Here is a 20,549-nt window from a genome sequence, read left to right on the forward strand (position 1 = left end):
TACTACAGAGGAGAAGAATGTAATACTACAGAGGAGGATAATGTAATACTACAGAGGAGTATAATGTAATACTACAGAGGAGGAGAATGTAATACTACAGAGGAGGATAATGTAATACTACAGAGGAGGATAATGTAATACTACAGAGGGGGAGAATGTAATACTACAGAGGGGGAGAATGCAATACTGCAGAGGAGGAGAATGTAATACTACAGAGGAGGAGAATGTAATACTACAGAGGAGGAGAATGTAATACTACAGAGGAGGGGAATGTAATAATACAGAGGGGGGGAATGTAATAATACAGAGGGGGAGAATGTAATACTACAGAGGAGGAGAATGTAACACTACGGAGGGGGGGGGGAATGTAATACTGCAGAGGAGGAGAATGTAATACTACGGAGGAGGATAATGTAATACTACAGAGGAGGAGAATATAATACTACAGATGAGGATAATGTAATATTACAGAAGAGCATAATGTAATACTATGGAGGAGGAGAATGTAATACTACAGAGGAGGAGAATTTAACACTACAGAGGAGGATAATCTATTACTACAGAGGAGGATATTGTAATACTACAGAGGAGGATAATGTAATACTACAGAGGAGGATAATGTAACACTACAGAGGAGGAGAATGTAATATTACAGAGGAGGATAATGTAATACTACAGAGGAGGAGATTATAATACTACAGATGAGGATAATGTAATATTACAGAAGAGGAGAATGTAATACTAAAGAGGGGGAGAATGTAACACTACAGAGGAGGAGAATGTAATACTACAGAGGAGGAGAATGTAATACTACAGAGGAGGACAATGTAATACTACAGAGGAGGATAATGTAATACTACAGAGGGGGAGAATGTAACACTACAGAGGAGAATAATATAATACTACAGGGGAGGATAATGTAATACTACAGAGGGGCAGAATGTAACACTACAGAGGAAGATAATGTAATACTACAGAGGAGGAGAATGTAATACTACAGAGGAGGAGAATGTAATACTACAAAAGAGCATAATGTAATACTATGGAGGAGGAGAATGTAATACTACAGAGGAGGAGAATTTAACACTACAGAGGAGGATAATCTATTACTACAGAGGAGGATATTGTAATACTACGGAGGAGGATATTGTAATACTACAGAGGAGGATAATGTAATACTACAGAGGAGGATAATGTAATACTACAGAGGAAGATAATGTAATACTACAGAGGAGGAGAATGTAATACTACAGAGGAGGAGAATGTAATACTACAGAGGAGGAGAATGTAATACTACAGAGGAGGAGAATTAATACTATAGAGTAAGATAATGTAATACTACAGAGGAGGAGAATGTAATACTACAGAGGAGTATAATGTAATACTACAGAGGAAGATAATGTAATACTACAGAGGAGGATAATGTAATATTACGGAGGATGATAATGTAATATTACAGAGGAGGAGAATGTAATACTACAGAGGGGGATAATGTAATACTATAGAGGAGGAGATTGTAATACTACAGAGGAGGAGAATGTAATACTACAGAGGGGGAGAATGTAATACTACAGAGGAGAATGTAATACTACAGAGGAGAATGTAATACTACAGAGGAGGAGAATGTAATACTACAGAGGGGTTTAATGTAATACTACAGAAGAGGATAATGTAATACTACAGAGGAGGATAATGTAATACTACAGAGGAGGATAATGTAACACTACAGAGGAGGAGAATGTAATATTGCAGAGGAGGATAATGTAATACTACAGAGGAGGAGAATATAATACTACAGATGAGGATAATGTAATATTACAGAAGAGGAGAATGTAATACTAAAGAGGGGGAGAATGTAACACTACAGAGGAGGAGAATGTAATACTACAGAGGAGGAGAATGTAATACTACAGAGGAGGACAATGTAATACTACAGAGGAGGATAATGTAACACTACAGAGGAGAATAATATAATACTACAGGGGAGGATAATGTAATACTACAGAGGGGCAGAATGTAACACTACAGAGGAAGATAATGTAATACTACAGAGGAGGAGAATGTAATACTACAGAGGAGGAGAATGTAATACTACAAAAGAGCATAATGTAATACTATGGAGGAGGAGAATGTAATACTACAGAGGAGGAGAATTTAACACTACAGAGGAGGATAATCTATTACTACAGAGGAGGATATTGTAATACTACGGAGGAGGATATTGTAATACTACAGAGGAGGATAATGTAATACTACAGAGGAAGATAATGTAATACTACAGAGGAGGATAATGTAATATTACGGAGGATGATAATGTAATATTACAGAGGAGGAGAATGTAATACTACAGAGGGGGATAATGTAATACTATAGAGGAGGAGATTGTAATACTACAGAGGAGGAGAATGTAATACTACAGAGGGGGAGAATGTAATACTACAGAGGAGAATGTAATACTACAGAGGAGAATGTAATACTACAGAGGAGGAGAATGTAATACTACAGAGGGGTGTAATGTAATACTACAGAAGAGGATAATGTAATACTACAGAGGAGGATAATGTAATACTACAGAGGAGGATAATGTAACACTACAGAGGAGGAGAATGTAATATTACAGAGGAGGATAATGTAATACTACAGAGGAGGAGAATATAATACTACAGATGAGGATAATGTAATATTACAGAAGAGGAGAATGTAATACTAAAGAGGGGGAGAATGTAACACTACAGAGGAGGAGAATGTAATACTACAGAGGAGGAGAATGTAATACTACAGAGGAGGACAATGTAATACTACAGAGGAGGATAATGTAACACTACAGAGGAGAATAATATAATACTACAGGGGAGGATAATGTAATACTACAGAGGGGCAGAATGTAACACTACAGAGGAAGATAATGTAATACTACAGAGGAGGAGAATGTAATACTACAGAGGAGGAGAATGTAATACTACAAAAGAGCATAATGTAATACTATGGAGGAGGAGAATGTAATACTACAGAGGAGGAGAATTTAACACTACAGAGGAGGATAATCTATTACTACAGAGGAGGATATTGTAATACTACGGAGGAGGATATTGTAATACTACAGAGGAGGATAATGTAATACTACAGAGGAAGATAATGTAATACTACAGAGGAGGATAATGTAATATTACGGAGGATGATAATGTAATATTACAGAGGAGGAGAATGTAATACTACAGAGGGGGATAATGTAATACTATAGAGGAGGAGATTGTAATACTACAGAGGAGGAGAATGTAATACTACAGAGGGGGAGAATGTAATACTACAGAGGAGAATGTAATACTACAGAGGAGAATGTAATACTACAGAGGAGGAGAATGTAATACTACAGAGGGGTGTAATGTAATACTACAGAAGAGGATAATGTAATACTACAGAGGAGGATAATGTAATACTACAGAGGAGGATAATGTAACACTACAGAGGAGGAGAATGTAATATTACAGAGGAGGATAATGTAATACTACAGAGGAGGAGAATATAATACTACAGATGAGGATAATGTAATATTACAGAAGAGGAGAATGTAATACTAAAGAGGGGGAGAATGTAACACTACAGAGGAGGAGAATGTAATACTACAGAGGAGGAGAATGTAATACTACAGAGGAGGACAATGTAATACTACAGAGGAGGATAATGTAATACTACAGAGGGGGAGAATGTAACACTACAGAGGAGAATAATATAATACTACAGGGGAGGATAATGTAATACTACAGAGGGGCAGAATGTAACACTACAGAGGAAGATAATGTAATACTACAGAGGAGGAGAATGTAATACTACAGAGGAGGAGAATGTAATACTACAAAAGAGCATAATGTAATACTATGGAGGAGGAGAATGTAATACTACAGAGGAGGAGAATTTAACACTACAGAGGAGGATAATCTATTACTACAGAGGAGGATATTGTAATACTACGGAGGAGGATATTGTAATACTACAGAGGAGGATAATGTAATACTACAGAGGAGGATAATGTAATACTACAGAGGAAGATAATGTAATACTACAGAGGAGGAGAATGTAATACTACAGAGGAGGAGAATGTAATACTACAGAGGAGGAGAATGTAATACTACAGAGGAGGAGAATTAATACTATAGAGTAAGATAATGTAATACTACAGAGGAGGAGAATGTAATACTACAGAGGAGTATAATGTAATACTACAGAGGAAGATAATGTAATACTACAGAGGAGGATAATGTAATATTACGGAGGATGATAATGTAATATTACAGAGGAGGAGAATGTAATACTACAGAGGGGGATAATGTAATACTACAGAGGGGGAGAATGTAATACTACAGAGGAGCATAATGTAATACTACAGAGGAGGAGAATGTAAATCTACAGAGGAGGAGAATGTAATACTACAGAGGAGGAGAATGTAATACTACAGAGGAGGAGAATGTAATACTACAGAGGAGGAGAATGTAATACTACAGAGGAGGAGAATTAATACTATAGAGTAAGATAATGTAATACTACAGAGGAGGAGAATGTAATACTACAGAGGAGTATAATGTAATACTACAGAGGAAGATAATGTAATACTACAGAGGAGGATAATGTAATATTACGGAGGATGATAATGTAATATTACAGAGGAGGAGAATGTAATACTACAGAGGGGGATAATGTAATACTACAGAGGGGGAGAATGTAATACTACAGAGGAGCATAATGTAATACTACAGAGGAGGAGAATGTAAATCTACAGAGGAGGAGAATGTAATACTACAGAGGAGGAGAATGTAATACTACAGAGGAGGAGAATGTAATACTACAGAGGAGGAGAATGTAATACTACAGAGGGGGAGAATGTAATACTACAGAGGAGAATGTAATACTACAGAGGAGAATGTAATACTACAGAGGAGTATAATGTAATACTACAGAGGAAGATAATGTAATACTACAGAGGAGGATAATGTAATATTACGGAGGATGATAATGTAATATTACAGAGGAGGAGAATGTAATACTACAGAGGGGGATAATGTAATACTACAGAGGGGGAGAATGTAATACTACAGAGGAGCATAATGTAATACTACAGAGGAGGAGAATGTAAATCTACAGAGGAGGAGAATGTAATACTACAGAGGAGGAGAATGTAATACTACAGAGGAGGAGAATGTAATACTACAGAGGAGGAGAATGTAATACTACAGAGGAGGAGAATTAATACTATAGAGTAAGATAATGTAATACTACAGAGGAGGAGAATGTAATACTACAGAGGAGTATAATGTAATACTACAGAGGAAGATAATGTAATACTACAGAGGAGGATAATGTAATATTACGGAGGATGATAATGTAATATTACAGAGGAGGAGAATGTAATACTACAGAGGGGGATAATGTAATACTACAGAGGGGGAGAATGTAATACTACAGAGGAGCATAATGTAATACTACAGAGGAGGAGAATGTAAATCTACAGAGGAGGAGAATGTAATACTACAGAGGGGGATAATGTAATACTACAGAGGGGGAGAATGTAATACTACAGAGGAGGAGAATGTAATACTACAGAGGAGAAGAATGTAATACTACAGAGGAGGAGAATGTAATACTACAGAAGAGGATAATGTAATACTACAGAGGAGGATAATGTAATACTACAGAGGGGGAGAATGTAATACTACAGAAGGGGAGAATGTAATACTACAGAGGGGGATAATGTAATACTACAGAGGGGGAGAATGTAATACTACAGAGGAGCATAATGTAATACTACAGAGGAGGAGAATGTAAATCTACAGAGGAGGAGAATGTAATACTACAGAGGAGGAGAATGTAATACTACAGAGGAGGAGAATGTAATACTGCAGAGGAGGAGAATGTAATACTACGGAGGAGGATAATGTAATACTACAGAGGAGGAGAATGTAATACTACAGAGGAGGAGAATGTAATACTACAGAGGAGGATAATGTAATACTAAAGAGGAGGATAATGTATTACTACAGAGGGGGAGAATGTAATACTACAGAGGAGGAGAATGTAATACTACAGAGGAGGGGAATGTAATACTTCGGAGGGGAGAATGTAATACTACAGAGGAGGAGAATGTAATACTACGGAGGAGGATAATGTAATACTACAGAGGAGGAGAATGTAATACTACAGAGGAGGAGAATGTAATACTACAGAGGAGGAGAATGTAATACTACAGAGGAGGAGAATGTAATACTACAGAGGAGGATAATGTAATACTAAAGAGGAGGATAATGTAATACTACAGAAGAAGATAATGTAATACTACAGAGGGGGAGAATGTAATACTACAGAGGAGAATGTAATACTATAGAGGAGGATAATGTAATACTGCAGAGGAAGATAATGTAATACTACAGAGGAGGGGAATGTAATACTTCGGAGGGGAGAATGTAATACTACAGAGGAGGAGAATGTAATACTACGGAGGAGGATAATGTAATACTACAGAGGAGGAGAATGTAATACTACAGAGGAGAAGAATGTAATACTACAGAGGAGGAGAATGTAATACTACAGAAGAGGATAATGTAATACTACAGAGGAGGATAATGTAATACTACAGAGGGGGAGAATGTAATACTACAGAAGGGGAGAATGTAATACTACAGAGGGGGATAATGTAATACTACAGAGGGGGAGAATGTAATACTACAGAGGAGCATAATGTAATACTACAGAGGAGGAGAATGTAAATCTACAGAGGAGGAGAATGTAATACTACAGAGGAGGAGAATGTAATACTACAGAGGAGGAGAATGTAATACTGCAGAGGAGGAGAATGTAATACTACGGAGGAGGATAATGTTATACTACAGAGGAGGAGAATGTAATACTACAGAGGAGGAGAATGTAATACTACAGAGGAGGATAATGTAATACTAAAGAGGAGGATAATGTATTACTACAGAGGGGGAGAATGTAATACTACAGAGGAGGAGAATGTAATACTACAGAGGAGGGGAATGTAATACTTCGGAGGGGAGAATGTAATACTACAGAGGAGGAGAATGTAATACTACGGAGGAGGATAATGTAATACTACAGAGGAGGAGAATGTAATACTACAGAGGAGGAGAATGTAATACTACAGAGGAGGAGAATGTAATACTACAGAGGAGGAGAATGTAATACTACAGAGGAGGATAATGTAATACTAAAGAGGAGGATAATGTAATACTACAGAAGAAGATAATGTAATACTACAGAGGGGGAGAATGTAATACTACAGAGGAGAATGTAATACTATAGAGGAGGATAATGTAATACTGCAGAGGAAGATAATGTAATACTACAGAGGAGGAGAATGTAATACTACAGAGGAGCATAATGTAATACTACAGAAGAGGAGAATGTAATATTACAGAGAAGGAGAATGTAATACTACAGAGGAAGATAATGTAATACTACAGAGGAGGAGAATGTGATACTACAGAGGAGGAGAATGTGATACTACAGAGGAGGAGAATGTAATACTACTGAGGAGGATAATGTAATACTACAGAGGAGGAGAATGTAATACTACAGAGGAGGACAATGTAATACTACAGAGGCGTATAATGTAATACTACAGAGGGGGAGAATGTAATACAGAGGAGGATAATGTAATACTACAAAGGAGGATAATGTAACACTACAGAGGATGATAATGTAATACTACAGAGGAGGAGAATGTAATACTACAGAGGAGGAGAATGTAATACTACAGAGGAGGAGAATGTAATACTACAGAGGAGGAGAATGTAATACTACAGAGGAGAAGAATGTAATACTACAGAGGAGGATAATGTAATACTACAGAGGAGTATAATGTAATACTACAGAGGAGGAGAATGTAATACTACAGAGGAGGATAATGTAATACTACAGAGGAGGATAATGTAATACTACAGAGGGGGAGAATGTAATACTACAGAGGGGGAGAATGCAATACTGCAGAGGAGGAGAATGTAATACTACAGAGGAGGAGAATGTAATACTACAGAGGAGGAGAATGTAATACTACAGAGGAGGGGAATGTAATAATACAGAGGGGGGGAATGTAATAATACAGAGGGGGAGAATGTAATACTACAGAGGAGGAGAATGTAACACTACGGAGGGGGGGGGGAATGTAATACTGCAGAGGAGGAGAATGTAATACTACGGAGGAGGATAATGTAATACTACAGAGGAGGAGAATATAATACTACAGATGAGGATAATGTAATATTACAGAAGAGCATAATGTAATACTATGGAGGAGGAGAATGTAATACTACAGAGGAGGAGAATTTAACACTACAGAGGAGGATAATCTATTACTACAGAGGAGGATATTGTAATACTACAGAGGAGGATAATGTAATACTACAGAGGAGGATAATGTAACACTACAGAGGAGGAGAATGTAATATTACAGAGGAGGATAATGTAATACTACAGAGGAGGAGATTATAATACTACAGATGAGGATAATGTAATATTACAGAAGAGGAGAATGTAATACTAAAGAGGGGGAGAATGTAACACTACAGAGGAGGAGAATGTAATACTACAGAGGAGGAGAATGTAATACTACAGAGGAGGACAATGTAATACTACAGAGGAGGATAATGTAATACTACAGAGGGGGAGAATGTAACACTACAGAGGAGAATAATATAATACTACAGGGGAGGATAATGTAATACTACAGAGGGGCAGAATGTAACACTACAGAGGAAGATAATGTAATACTACAGAGGAGGAGAATGTAATACTACAGAGGAGGAGAATGTAATACTACAAAAGAGCATAATGTAATACTATGGAGGAGGAGAATGTAATACTACAGAGGAGGAGAATTTAACACTACAGAGGAGGATAATCTATTACTACAGAGGAGGATATTGTAATACTACGGAGGAGGATATTGTAATACTACAGAGGAGGATAATGTAATACTACAGAGGAGGATAATGTAATACTACAGAGGAAGATAATGTAATACTACAGAGGAGGAGAATGTAATACTACAGAGGAGGAGAATGTAATACTACAGAGGAGGAGAATGTAATACTACAGAGGAGGAGAATTAATACTATAGAGTAAGATAATGTAATACTACAGAGGAGGAGAATGTAATACTACAGAGGAGTATAATGTAATACTACAGAGGAAGATAATGTAATACTACAGAGGAGGATAATGTAATATTACGGAGGATGATAATGTAATATTACAGAGGAGGAGAATGTAATACTACAGAGGGGGATAATGTAATACTATAGAGGAGGAGATTGTAATACTACAGAGGAGGAGAATGTAATACTACAGAGGGGGAGAATGTAATACTACAGAGGAGAATGTAATACTACAGAGGAGAATGTAATACTACAGAGGAGGAGAATGTAATACTACAGAGGGGTTTAATGTAATACTACAGAAGAGGATAATGTAATACTACAGAGGAGGATAATGTAATACTACAGAGGAGGATAATGTAACACTACAGAGGAGGAGAATGTAATATTGCAGAGGAGGATAATGTAATACTACAGAGGAGGAGAATATAATACTACAGATGAGGATAATGTAATATTACAGAAGAGGAGAATGTAATACTAAAGAGGGGGAGAATGTAACACTACAGAGGAGGAGAATGTAATACTACAGAGGAGGAGAATGTAATACTACAGAGGAGGACAATGTAATACTACAGAGGAGGATAATGTAACACTACAGAGGAGAATAATATAATACTACAGGGGAGGATAATGTAATACTACAGAGGGGCAGAATGTAACACTACAGAGGAAGATAATGTAATACTACAGAGGAGGAGAATGTAATACTACAGAGGAGGAGAATGTAATACTACAAAAGAGCATAATGTAATACTATGGAGGAGGAGAATGTAATACTACAGAGGAGGAGAATTTAACACTACAGAGGAGGATAATCTATTACTACAGAGGAGGATATTGTAATACTACGGAGGAGGATATTGTAATACTACAGAGGAGGATAATGTAATACTACAGAGGAAGATAATGTAATACTACAGAGGAGGATAATGTAATATTACGGAGGATGATAATGTAATATTACAGAGGAGGAGAATGTAATACTACAGAGGGGGATAATGTAATACTATAGAGGAGGAGATTGTAATACTACAGAGGAGGAGAATGTAATACTACAGAGGGGGAGAATGTAATACTACAGAGGAGAATGTAATACTACAGAGGAGAATGTAATACTACAGAGGAGGAGAATGTAATACTACAGAGGGGTGTAATGTAATACTACAGAAGAGGATAATGTAATACTACAGAGGAGGATAATGTAATACTACAGAGGAGGATAATGTAACACTACAGAGGAGGAGAATGTAATATTACAGAGGAGGATAATGTAATACTACAGAGGAGGAGAATATAATACTACAGATGAGGATAATGTAATATTACAGAAGAGGAGAATGTAATACTAAAGAGGGGGAGAATGTAACACTACAGAGGAGGAGAATGTAATACTACAGAGGAGGAGAATGTAATACTACAGAGGAGGACAATGTAATACTACAGAGGAGGATAATGTAACACTACAGAGGAGAATAATATAATACTACAGGGGAGGATAATGTAATACTACAGAGGGGCAGAATGTAACACTACAGAGGAAGATAATGTAATACTACAGAGGAGGAGAATGTAATACTACAGAGGAGGAGAATGTAATACTACAAAAGAGCATAATGTAATACTATGGAGGAGGAGAATGTAATACTACAGAGGAGGAGAATTTAACACTACAGAGGAGGATAATCTATTACTACAGAGGAGGATATTGTAATACTACGGAGGAGGATATTGTAATACTACAGAGGAGGATAATGTAATACTACAGAGGAAGATAATGTAATACTACAGAGGAGGATAATGTAATATTACGGAGGATGATAATGTAATATTACAGAGGAGGAGAATGTAATACTACAGAGGGGGATAATGTAATACTATAGAGGAGGAGATTGTAATACTACAGAGGAGGAGAATGTAATACTACAGAGGGGGAGAATGTAATACTACAGAGGAGAATGTAATACTACAGAGGAGAATGTAATACTACAGAGGAGGAGAATGTAATACTACAGAGGGGTGTAATGTAATACTACAGAAGAGGATAATGTAATACTACAGAGGAGGATAATGTAATACTACAGAGGAGGATAATGTAACACTACAGAGGAGGAGAATGTAATATTACAGAGGAGGATAATGTAATACTACAGAGGAGGAGAATATAATACTACAGATGAGGATAATGTAATATTACAGAAGAGGAGAATGTAATACTAAAGAGGGGGAGAATGTAACACTACAGAGGAGGAGAATGTAATACTACAGAGGAGGAGAATGTAATACTACAGAGGAGGACAATGTAATACTACAGAGGAGGATAATGTAATACTACAGAGGGGGAGAATGTAACACTACAGAGGAGAATAATATAATACTACAGGGGAGGATAATGTAATACTACAGAGGGGCAGAATGTAACACTACAGAGGAAGATAATGTAATACTACAGAGGAGGAGAATGTAATACTACAGAGGAGGAGAATGTAATACTACAAAAGAGCATAATGTAATACTATGGAGGAGGAGAATGTAATACTACAGAGGAGGAGAATTTAACACTACAGAGGAGGATAATCTATTACTACAGAGGAGGATATTGTAATACTACGGAGGAGGATATTGTAATACTACAGAGGAGGATAATGTAATACTACAGAGGAGGATAATGTAATACTACAGAGGAAGATAATGTAATACTACAGAGGAGGAGAATGTAATACTACAGAGGAGGAGAATGTAATACTACAGAGGAGGAGAATGTAATACTACAGAGGAGGAGAATTAATACTATAGAGTAAGATAATGTAATACTACAGAGGAGGAGAATGTAATACTACAGAGGAGTATAATGTAATACTACAGAGGAAGATAATGTAATACTACAGAGGAGGATAATGTAATATTACGGAGGATGATAATGTAATATTACAGAGGAGGAGAATGTAATACTACAGAGGGGGATAATGTAATACTACAGAGGGGGAGAATGTAATACTACAGAGGAGCATAATGTAATACTACAGAGGAGGAGAATGTAAATCTACAGAGGAGGAGAATGTAATACTACAGAGGAGGAGAATGTAATACTACAGAGGAGGAGAATGTAATACTACAGAGGAGGAGAATGTAATACTACAGAGGAGGAGAATTAATACTATAGAGTAAGATAATGTAATACTACAGAGGAGGAGAATGTAATACTACAGAGGAGTATAATGTAATACTACAGAGGAAGATAATGTAATACTACAGAGGAGGATAATGTAATATTACGGAGGATGATAATGTAATATTACAGAGGAGGAGAATGTAATACTACAGAGGGGGATAATGTAATACTACAGAGGGGGAGAATGTAATACTACAGAGGAGCATAATGTAATACTACAGAGGAGGAGAATGTAAATCTACAGAGGAGGAGAATGTAATACTACAGAGGAGGAGAATGTAATACTACAGAGGAGGAGAATGTAATACTACAGAGGAGGAGAATGTAATACTACAGAGGAGGAGAATGTAATACTACAGAGGAGGAGAATTAATACTATAGAGTAAGATAATGTAATACTACAGAGGAGGAGAATGTAATACTACAGAGGAGTATAATGTAATACTACAGAGGAAGATAATGTAATACTACAGAGGAGGATAATGTAATATTACGGAGGATGATAATGTAATATTACAGAGGAGGAGAATGTAATACTACAGAGGGGGATAATGTAATACTATAGAGGAGGAGATTGTAATACTACAGAGGAGGAGAATGTAATACTACAGAGGGGGAGAATGTAATACTACAGAGGAGAATGTAATACTACAGAGGAGAATGTAATACTACAGAGGAGGAGAATGTAATACTACAGAGGGGTTTAATGTAATACTACAGAAGAGGATAATGTAATACTACAGAGGAGGATAATGTAATACTACAGAGGAGGATAATGTAACACTACAGAGGAGGAGAATGTAATATTGCAGAGGAGGATAATGTAATACTACAGAGGAGGAGAATATAATACTACAGATGAGGATAATGTAATATTACAGAAGAGGAGAATGTAATACTAAAGAGGGGGAGAATGTAACACTACAGAGGAGGAGAATGTAATACTACAGAGGAGGAGAATGTAATACTACAGAGGAGGACAATGTAATACTACAGAGGAGGATAATGTAATACTACAGAGGGGGAGAATGTAACACTACAGAGGAGAATAATATAATACTACAGGGGAGGATAATGTAATACTACAGAGGGGCAGAATGTAACACTACAGAGGAAGATAATGTAATACTACAGAGGAGGAGAATGTAATACTACAGAGGAGGAGAATGTAATACTACAAAAGAGCATAATGTAATACTATGGAGGAGGAGAATGTAATACTACAGAGGAGGAGAATTTAACACTACAGAGGAGGATAATCTATTACTACAGAGGAGGATATTGTAATACTACGGAGGAGGATATTGTAATACTACAGAGGAGGATAATGTAATACTACAGAGGAAGATAATGTAATACTACAGAGGAGGATAATGTAATATTACGGAGGATGATAATGTAATATTACAGAGGAGGAGAATGTAATACTACAGAGGGGGATAATGTAATACTATAGAGGAGGAGATTGTAATACTACAGAGGAGGAGAATGTAATACTACAGAGGGGGAGAATGTAATACTACAGAGGAGAATGTAATACTACAGAGGAGAATGTAATACTACAGAGGAGGAGAATGTAATACTACAGAGGGGTGTAATGTAATACTACAGAAGAGGATAATGTAATACTACAGAGGAGGATAATGTAATACTACAGAGGAGGATAATGTAACACTACAGAGGAGGAGAATGTAATATTACAGAGGAGGATAATGTAATACTACAGAGGAGGAGAATATAATACTACAGATGAGGATAATGTAATATTACAGAAGAGGAGAATGTAATACTAAAGAGGGGGAGAATGTAACACTACAGAGGAGGAGAATGTAATACTACAGAGGAGGAGAATGTAATACTACAGAGGAGGACAATGTAATACTACAGAGGAGGATAATGTAATACTACAGAGGGGGAGAATGTAACACTACAGAGGAGAATAATATAATACTACAGGGGAGGATAATGTAATACTACAGAGGGGCAGAATGTAACACTACAGAGGAAGATAATGTAATACTACAGAGGAGGAGAATGTAATACTACAGAGGAGGAGAATGTAATACTACAAAAGAGCATAATGTAATACTATGGAGGAGGAGAATGTAATACTACAGAGGAGGAGAATTTAACACTACAGAGGAGGATAATCTATTACTACAGAGGAGGATATTGTAATACTACGGAGGAGGATATTGTAATACTACAGAGGAGGATAATGTAATACTACAGAGGAGGATAATGTAATACTACAGAGGAAGATAATGTAATACTACAGAGGAGGAGAATGTAATACTACAGAGGAGGAGAATGTAATACTACAGAGGAGGAGAATGTAATACTACAGAGGAGGAGAATTAATACTATAGAGTAAGATAATGTAATACTACAGAGGAGGAGAATGTAATACTACAGAGGAGTATAATGTAATACTACAGAGGAAGATAATGTAATACTACAGAGGAGGATAATGTAATATTACGGAGGATGATAATGTAATATTACAGAGGAGGAGAATGTAATACTACAGAGGGGGATAATGTAATACTACAGAGGGGGAGAATGTAATACTACAGAGGAGCATAATGTAATACTACAGAGGAGGAGAATGTAAATCTACAGAGGAGGAGAATGTAATACTACAGAGGAGGAGAATGTAATACTACAGAGGAGGAGAATGTAATACTACAGAGGAGGAGAATGTAATACTACAGAGGAGGAGAATTAATACTATAGAGTAAGATAATGTAATACTACAGAGGAGGAGAATGTAATACTACAGAGGAGTATAATGTAATACTACAGAGGAAGATAATGTAATACTACAGAGGAGGATAATGTAATATTACGGAGGATGATAATGTAATATTACAGAGGAGGAGAATGTAATACTACAGAGGGGGATAATGTAATACTACAGAGGGGGAGAATGTAATACTACAGAGGAGCATAATGTAATACTACAGAGGAGGAGAATGTAAATCTACAGAGGAGGAGAATGTAATACTACAGAGGAGGAGAATGTAATACTACAGAGGAGGAGAATGTAATACTACAGAGGAGGAGAATGTAATACTACAGAGGAGAAGAATGTAATACTACAGAGGAGGAGAATGTAATACTACAGAAGAGGATAATGTAATACTACAGAGGAGGATAATGTAATACTACAGAGGGGGAGAATGTAATACTACAGAAGGGGAGAATGTAATACTACAGAGGGGGATAATGTAATACTACAGAGGGGGAGAATGTAATACTACAGAGGAGCATAATGTAATACTACAGAGGAGGAGAATGTAAATCTACAGAGGAGGAGAATGTAATACTACAGAGGAGGAGAATGTAATACTACAGAGGAGGAGAATGTAATACTGCAGAGGAGGAGAATGTAATACTACGGAGGAGGATAATGTAATACTACAGAGGAGGAGAATGTAATACTACAGAGGAGGAGAATGTAATACTACAGAGGAGGATAATGTAATACTAAAGAGGAGGATAATGTATTACTACAGAGGGGGAGAATGTAATACTACAGAGGAGGAGAATGTAATACTACAGAGGAGGGGAATGTAATACTTCGGAGGGGAGAATGTAATACTACAGAGGAGGAGAATGTAATACTACGGAGGAGGATAATGTAATACTACAGAGGAGGAGAATGTAATACTACAGAGGAGGAGAATGTAATACTACAGAGGAGGAGAATGTAATACTACAGAGGAGGAGAATGTAATACTACAGAGGAGGATAATGTAATACTAAAGAGGAGGATAATGTAATACTACAGAAGAAGATAATGTAATACTACAGAGGGGGAGAATGTAATACTACAGAGGAGAATGTAATACTATAGAGGAGGATAATGTAATACTGCAGAGGAAGATAATGTAATACTACAGAGGAGGGGAATGTAATACTTCGGAGGGGAGAATGTAATACTACAGAGGAGGAGAATGTAATACTACGGAGGAGGATAATGTAATACTACAGAGGAGGAGAATGTAATACTACAGAGGAGAAGAATGTAATACTACAGAGGAGGAGAATGTAATACTACAGAAGAGGATAATGTAATACTACAGAGGAGGATAATGTAATACTACAGAGGGGGAGAATGTAATACTACAGAAGGGGAGAATGTAATACTACAGAGGGGGATAATGTAATACTACAGAGGGGGAGAATGTAATACTACAGAGGAGCATAATGTAATACTACAGAGGAGGAGAATGTAAATCTACAGAGGAGGAGAATGTAATACTACAGAGGAGGAGAATGTAATACTACAGAGGAGGAGAATGTAATACTGCAGAGGAGGAGAATGTAATACTACGGAGGAGGATAATGTTATACTACAGAGGAGGAGAATGTAATACTACAGAGGAGGAGAATGTAATACTACAGAGGAGGATAATGTAATACTAAAGAGGAGGATAATGTATTACTACAGAGGGGGAGAATGTAATACTACAGAGGAGGAGAATGTAATACTACAGAGGAGGGGAATGTAATACTTCGGAGGGGAGAATGTAATACTACAGAGGAGGAGAATGTAATACTACGGAGGAGGATAATGTAATACTACAGAGGAGGAGAATGTAATACTACAGAGGAGGAGAATGTAATACTACAGAGGAGGAGAATGTAATACTACAGAGGAGGAGAATGTAATACTACAGAGGAGGATAATGTAATACTAAAGAGGAGGATAATGTAATACTACAGAAGAAGATAATGTAATACTACAGAGGGGGAGAATGTAATACTACAGAGGAGAATGTAATACTATAGAGGAGGATAATGTAATACTGCAGAGGAAGATAATGTAATACTACAGAGGAGGAGAATGTAATACTACAGAGGAGCATAATGTAATACTACAGAAGAGGAGAATGTAATATTACAGAGAAGGAGAATGTAATACTACAGAGGAAGATAATGTAATACTACAGAGGAGGAGAATGTGATACTACAGAGGAGGAGAATGTGATACTACAGAGGAGGAGAATGTAATACTACTGAGGAGGATAATGTAATACTACAGAGGAGGAGAATGTAATACTACAGAGGAGGACAATGTAATACTACAGAGGAGGATAATGTAATACTACAGAGGCGTATAATGTAATACTACAGAGGGGGAGAATGTAATACAGAGGAGGATAATGTAATACTACAAAGGAGGATAATGTAACACTACAGAGGATGATAATGTAATACTACAGAGGAGGAGAATGTAATACTACAGAGGAGGAGAATGTAATACTACAGAGGAGGAGAATGTAATACTACAGAGGAGGAGAATGTAATACTACAGAGGAGAAGAATGTAATACTACAGAGGAGGATAATGTAATACTACAGAGGAGTATAATGTAATACTACAGAGGAGGAGAATGTAATACTACAGAGGAGGATAATGTAATACTACAGAGGAGGATAATGTAATACTACAGAGGGGGAGAATGTAATACTACAGAGGGGGAGAATGCAATACTGCAGAGGAGGAGAATGTAATACTACAGAGGAGGAGAATGTAATACTACAGAGGAGGAGAATGTAATACTACAGAGGAGGGGAATGTAATAATACAGAGGGGGGAATGTAATAATACAGAGGGGGAGAATGTAATACTACAGAGGAGGAGAATGTAACACTACGGAGGGGGGGGGGAATGTAATACTGCAGAGGAGGAGAATGTAATACTACGGAGGAGGATAATGTAATACTACAGAGGAAGAGAATGTAATACTACAGAGGAGGAGAATGTAATACTACAGAGGAGGATAATGTAATACTACAGAGGAGGATAATGTAATACTACAGAGGTGGATAATGTAATACTACAGAAGAAGATAATGTAATACTACAGAGGAGCATAATGTAATACTACAGAGGAGGAGAATGTAAATCTACAGAGGAGGAGAATGTAATACTACAGAGGAGGAGAATTTGATACTACAGAGGAGGAGAATGTGATACTACAGAGGAGGAGAATGTAATACTACTGAGGAGGATAATGTAATACTACAGAGGAGGAGAATATAATACTACAGAGGAGGATAATGTAATACTACAGAAGAGGATAATGTAATACTACAGAGGAGGACAATGTACCACTACAGAGGAGGATAATGTAATACTACAGAGGCGTATAATGTAATACTACAGAGGGGGAGAATGTAATACAGAGGAGGATAATGTAATACTACAAAGGAGGATAATGTAACACTACAGAGGATGATAATGTAATACTACAGAGGAGGAGAATGTAATACTACAGAGGAGGAGAATGTAATACTACAGAGGAGGAGAATGTAATACTACAGAGGAGAAGAATGTAATACTACAGAGGAGGATAATGTAATACTACAGAGGAGTATAATGTAATACTACAGAGGATGAGAATGTAATACTACAGAGGAGGATAATGTAATACTACAGAGGAGGATAATGTAATACTACAGAGGGGGAGAATGTAATACTACAGAGGGGGAGAATGTAATACTGCAGAGGAGGAGAATGTAATACTACAGAGGAGGAGAATGTAATACTACAGAGGAGGAGAATGTAATACTACAGAGGAGGGGAATGTAATACTACAGAGGAGGGGAATGTACTAATACAGAGGGGGTGAATGTAATAATACAGAGGGGGAGAATGTAATACTACAGAGGAGGAGAATGTAACACTACGGAGGGGGGGGGAATGTAATACTGCAGAGGAGGAGAATGTAATACTACGGAGGAGGATAATGTAATAATACAGAGGAAGAGAATGTAATACTACAGAAGAGGAGAATGTAATACTACAGAGGAGGATAATGTAATACTACAGAGGAGGATAATGTAATACTACAGAGGAGCATAATGTAATACTACAGAGGAGGGGAATGTAATACTACAGAGGAGGGGAATGTACTAATACAGAGGGGGTGAATGTAATAATACAGAGGGGGAGAATGTAATACTACAGAGGAGGAGAATGTAACACTACGGAGGGGGGGAATGTAATACTGCAGAGGAGGAGAATGTAATACTACGGAGGAGGATAATGTAATACTACAGAGGAAGAGAATGTAATACTACAGAAGAGGAGAATGTAATACTACAGAGGAGGATAATGTAATACTACAGAGGAGGATAATGTAATACTACAGAGGTGGATAATGTAATACTACAGAGGAAGATAATGTAATACTACAGAGGAGCATAATGTAATACTACAGAGGAGGAGAATGTAAATCTACAGAGGAGGAGAATGTAATACTACAGAGGAGGAGAATGTGATACTACAGAGGAGGAGAATGTAATACTACTGAGGAGGATAATGTAATACTACAGAGGAGGAGAATATAATACTACAGAGGAGGATAATGTAATACTACAGAAGAGGATAATGTAATACTACAGAGGAGGACAATGTACCACTACAGAGGAGGATAATGTAATACTACAGAGGCGTATAATGTAATACTACAGAGGGGGAGAATGTAATACAGAGGAGGATAATGTAATACTACAAAAGAGGATAATGTAACACTACAGAGGATGATAATGTAATACTACAGAGGAGGAGAATGTAATACTACAGAGGAGGAGAATGTAATACTACAGAGGAGAAGAATGTAATACTACAGAGGAGGATAATGTAATACTACAGAGGAGTATAATGTAATACTACAGAGGAGGAGAATGTAATACTACAGAGGAGGATAATGTAATACTACAGAGGAGGAGAATGTAATACTACAGAGGAGGATAATGTAATACTACAGAGGAGGATAATGTAATACTACAGAGGGGGAGAATGTAATACTACAGAGGGGGAGAATGTAATACAGAGGAGGATAATGTAATACTACAAAGGAGGATAATGTAACACTACAGAGGATGATAATGTAATACTACAGAGGAGGAGACTGTAATACTACAGAGGAGGAGAATGTAATACTACCGAGGAGGAGAATGTAATACTACAGAGGAGAAGAATGTAATACTACAGAGGAGGATAATGTAATACTACAGAGGAGTATAATGTAATACTACAGAGGAGGATAATGTAATACTACAGAGGAGTATAATGTAATACTACAGAGGAGGAGAATGTAATACTACAGAGGAGGATAATGTAATACTACAGAGGTGGAGAATGTAATACTACAGAGGGGGAGAATGTAATACTGCAGAGGAGGAGAATGTAATACTA

The sequence above is a fragment of the Rhinoderma darwinii genome, chromosome 5 (genome assembly GCF_050947455.1).
Source record: "Rhinoderma darwinii isolate aRhiDar2 chromosome 5, aRhiDar2.hap1, whole genome shotgun sequence".
Lineage (NCBI taxonomy): Eukaryota > Metazoa > Chordata > Amphibia > Anura > Rhinodermatidae > Rhinoderma > Rhinoderma darwinii.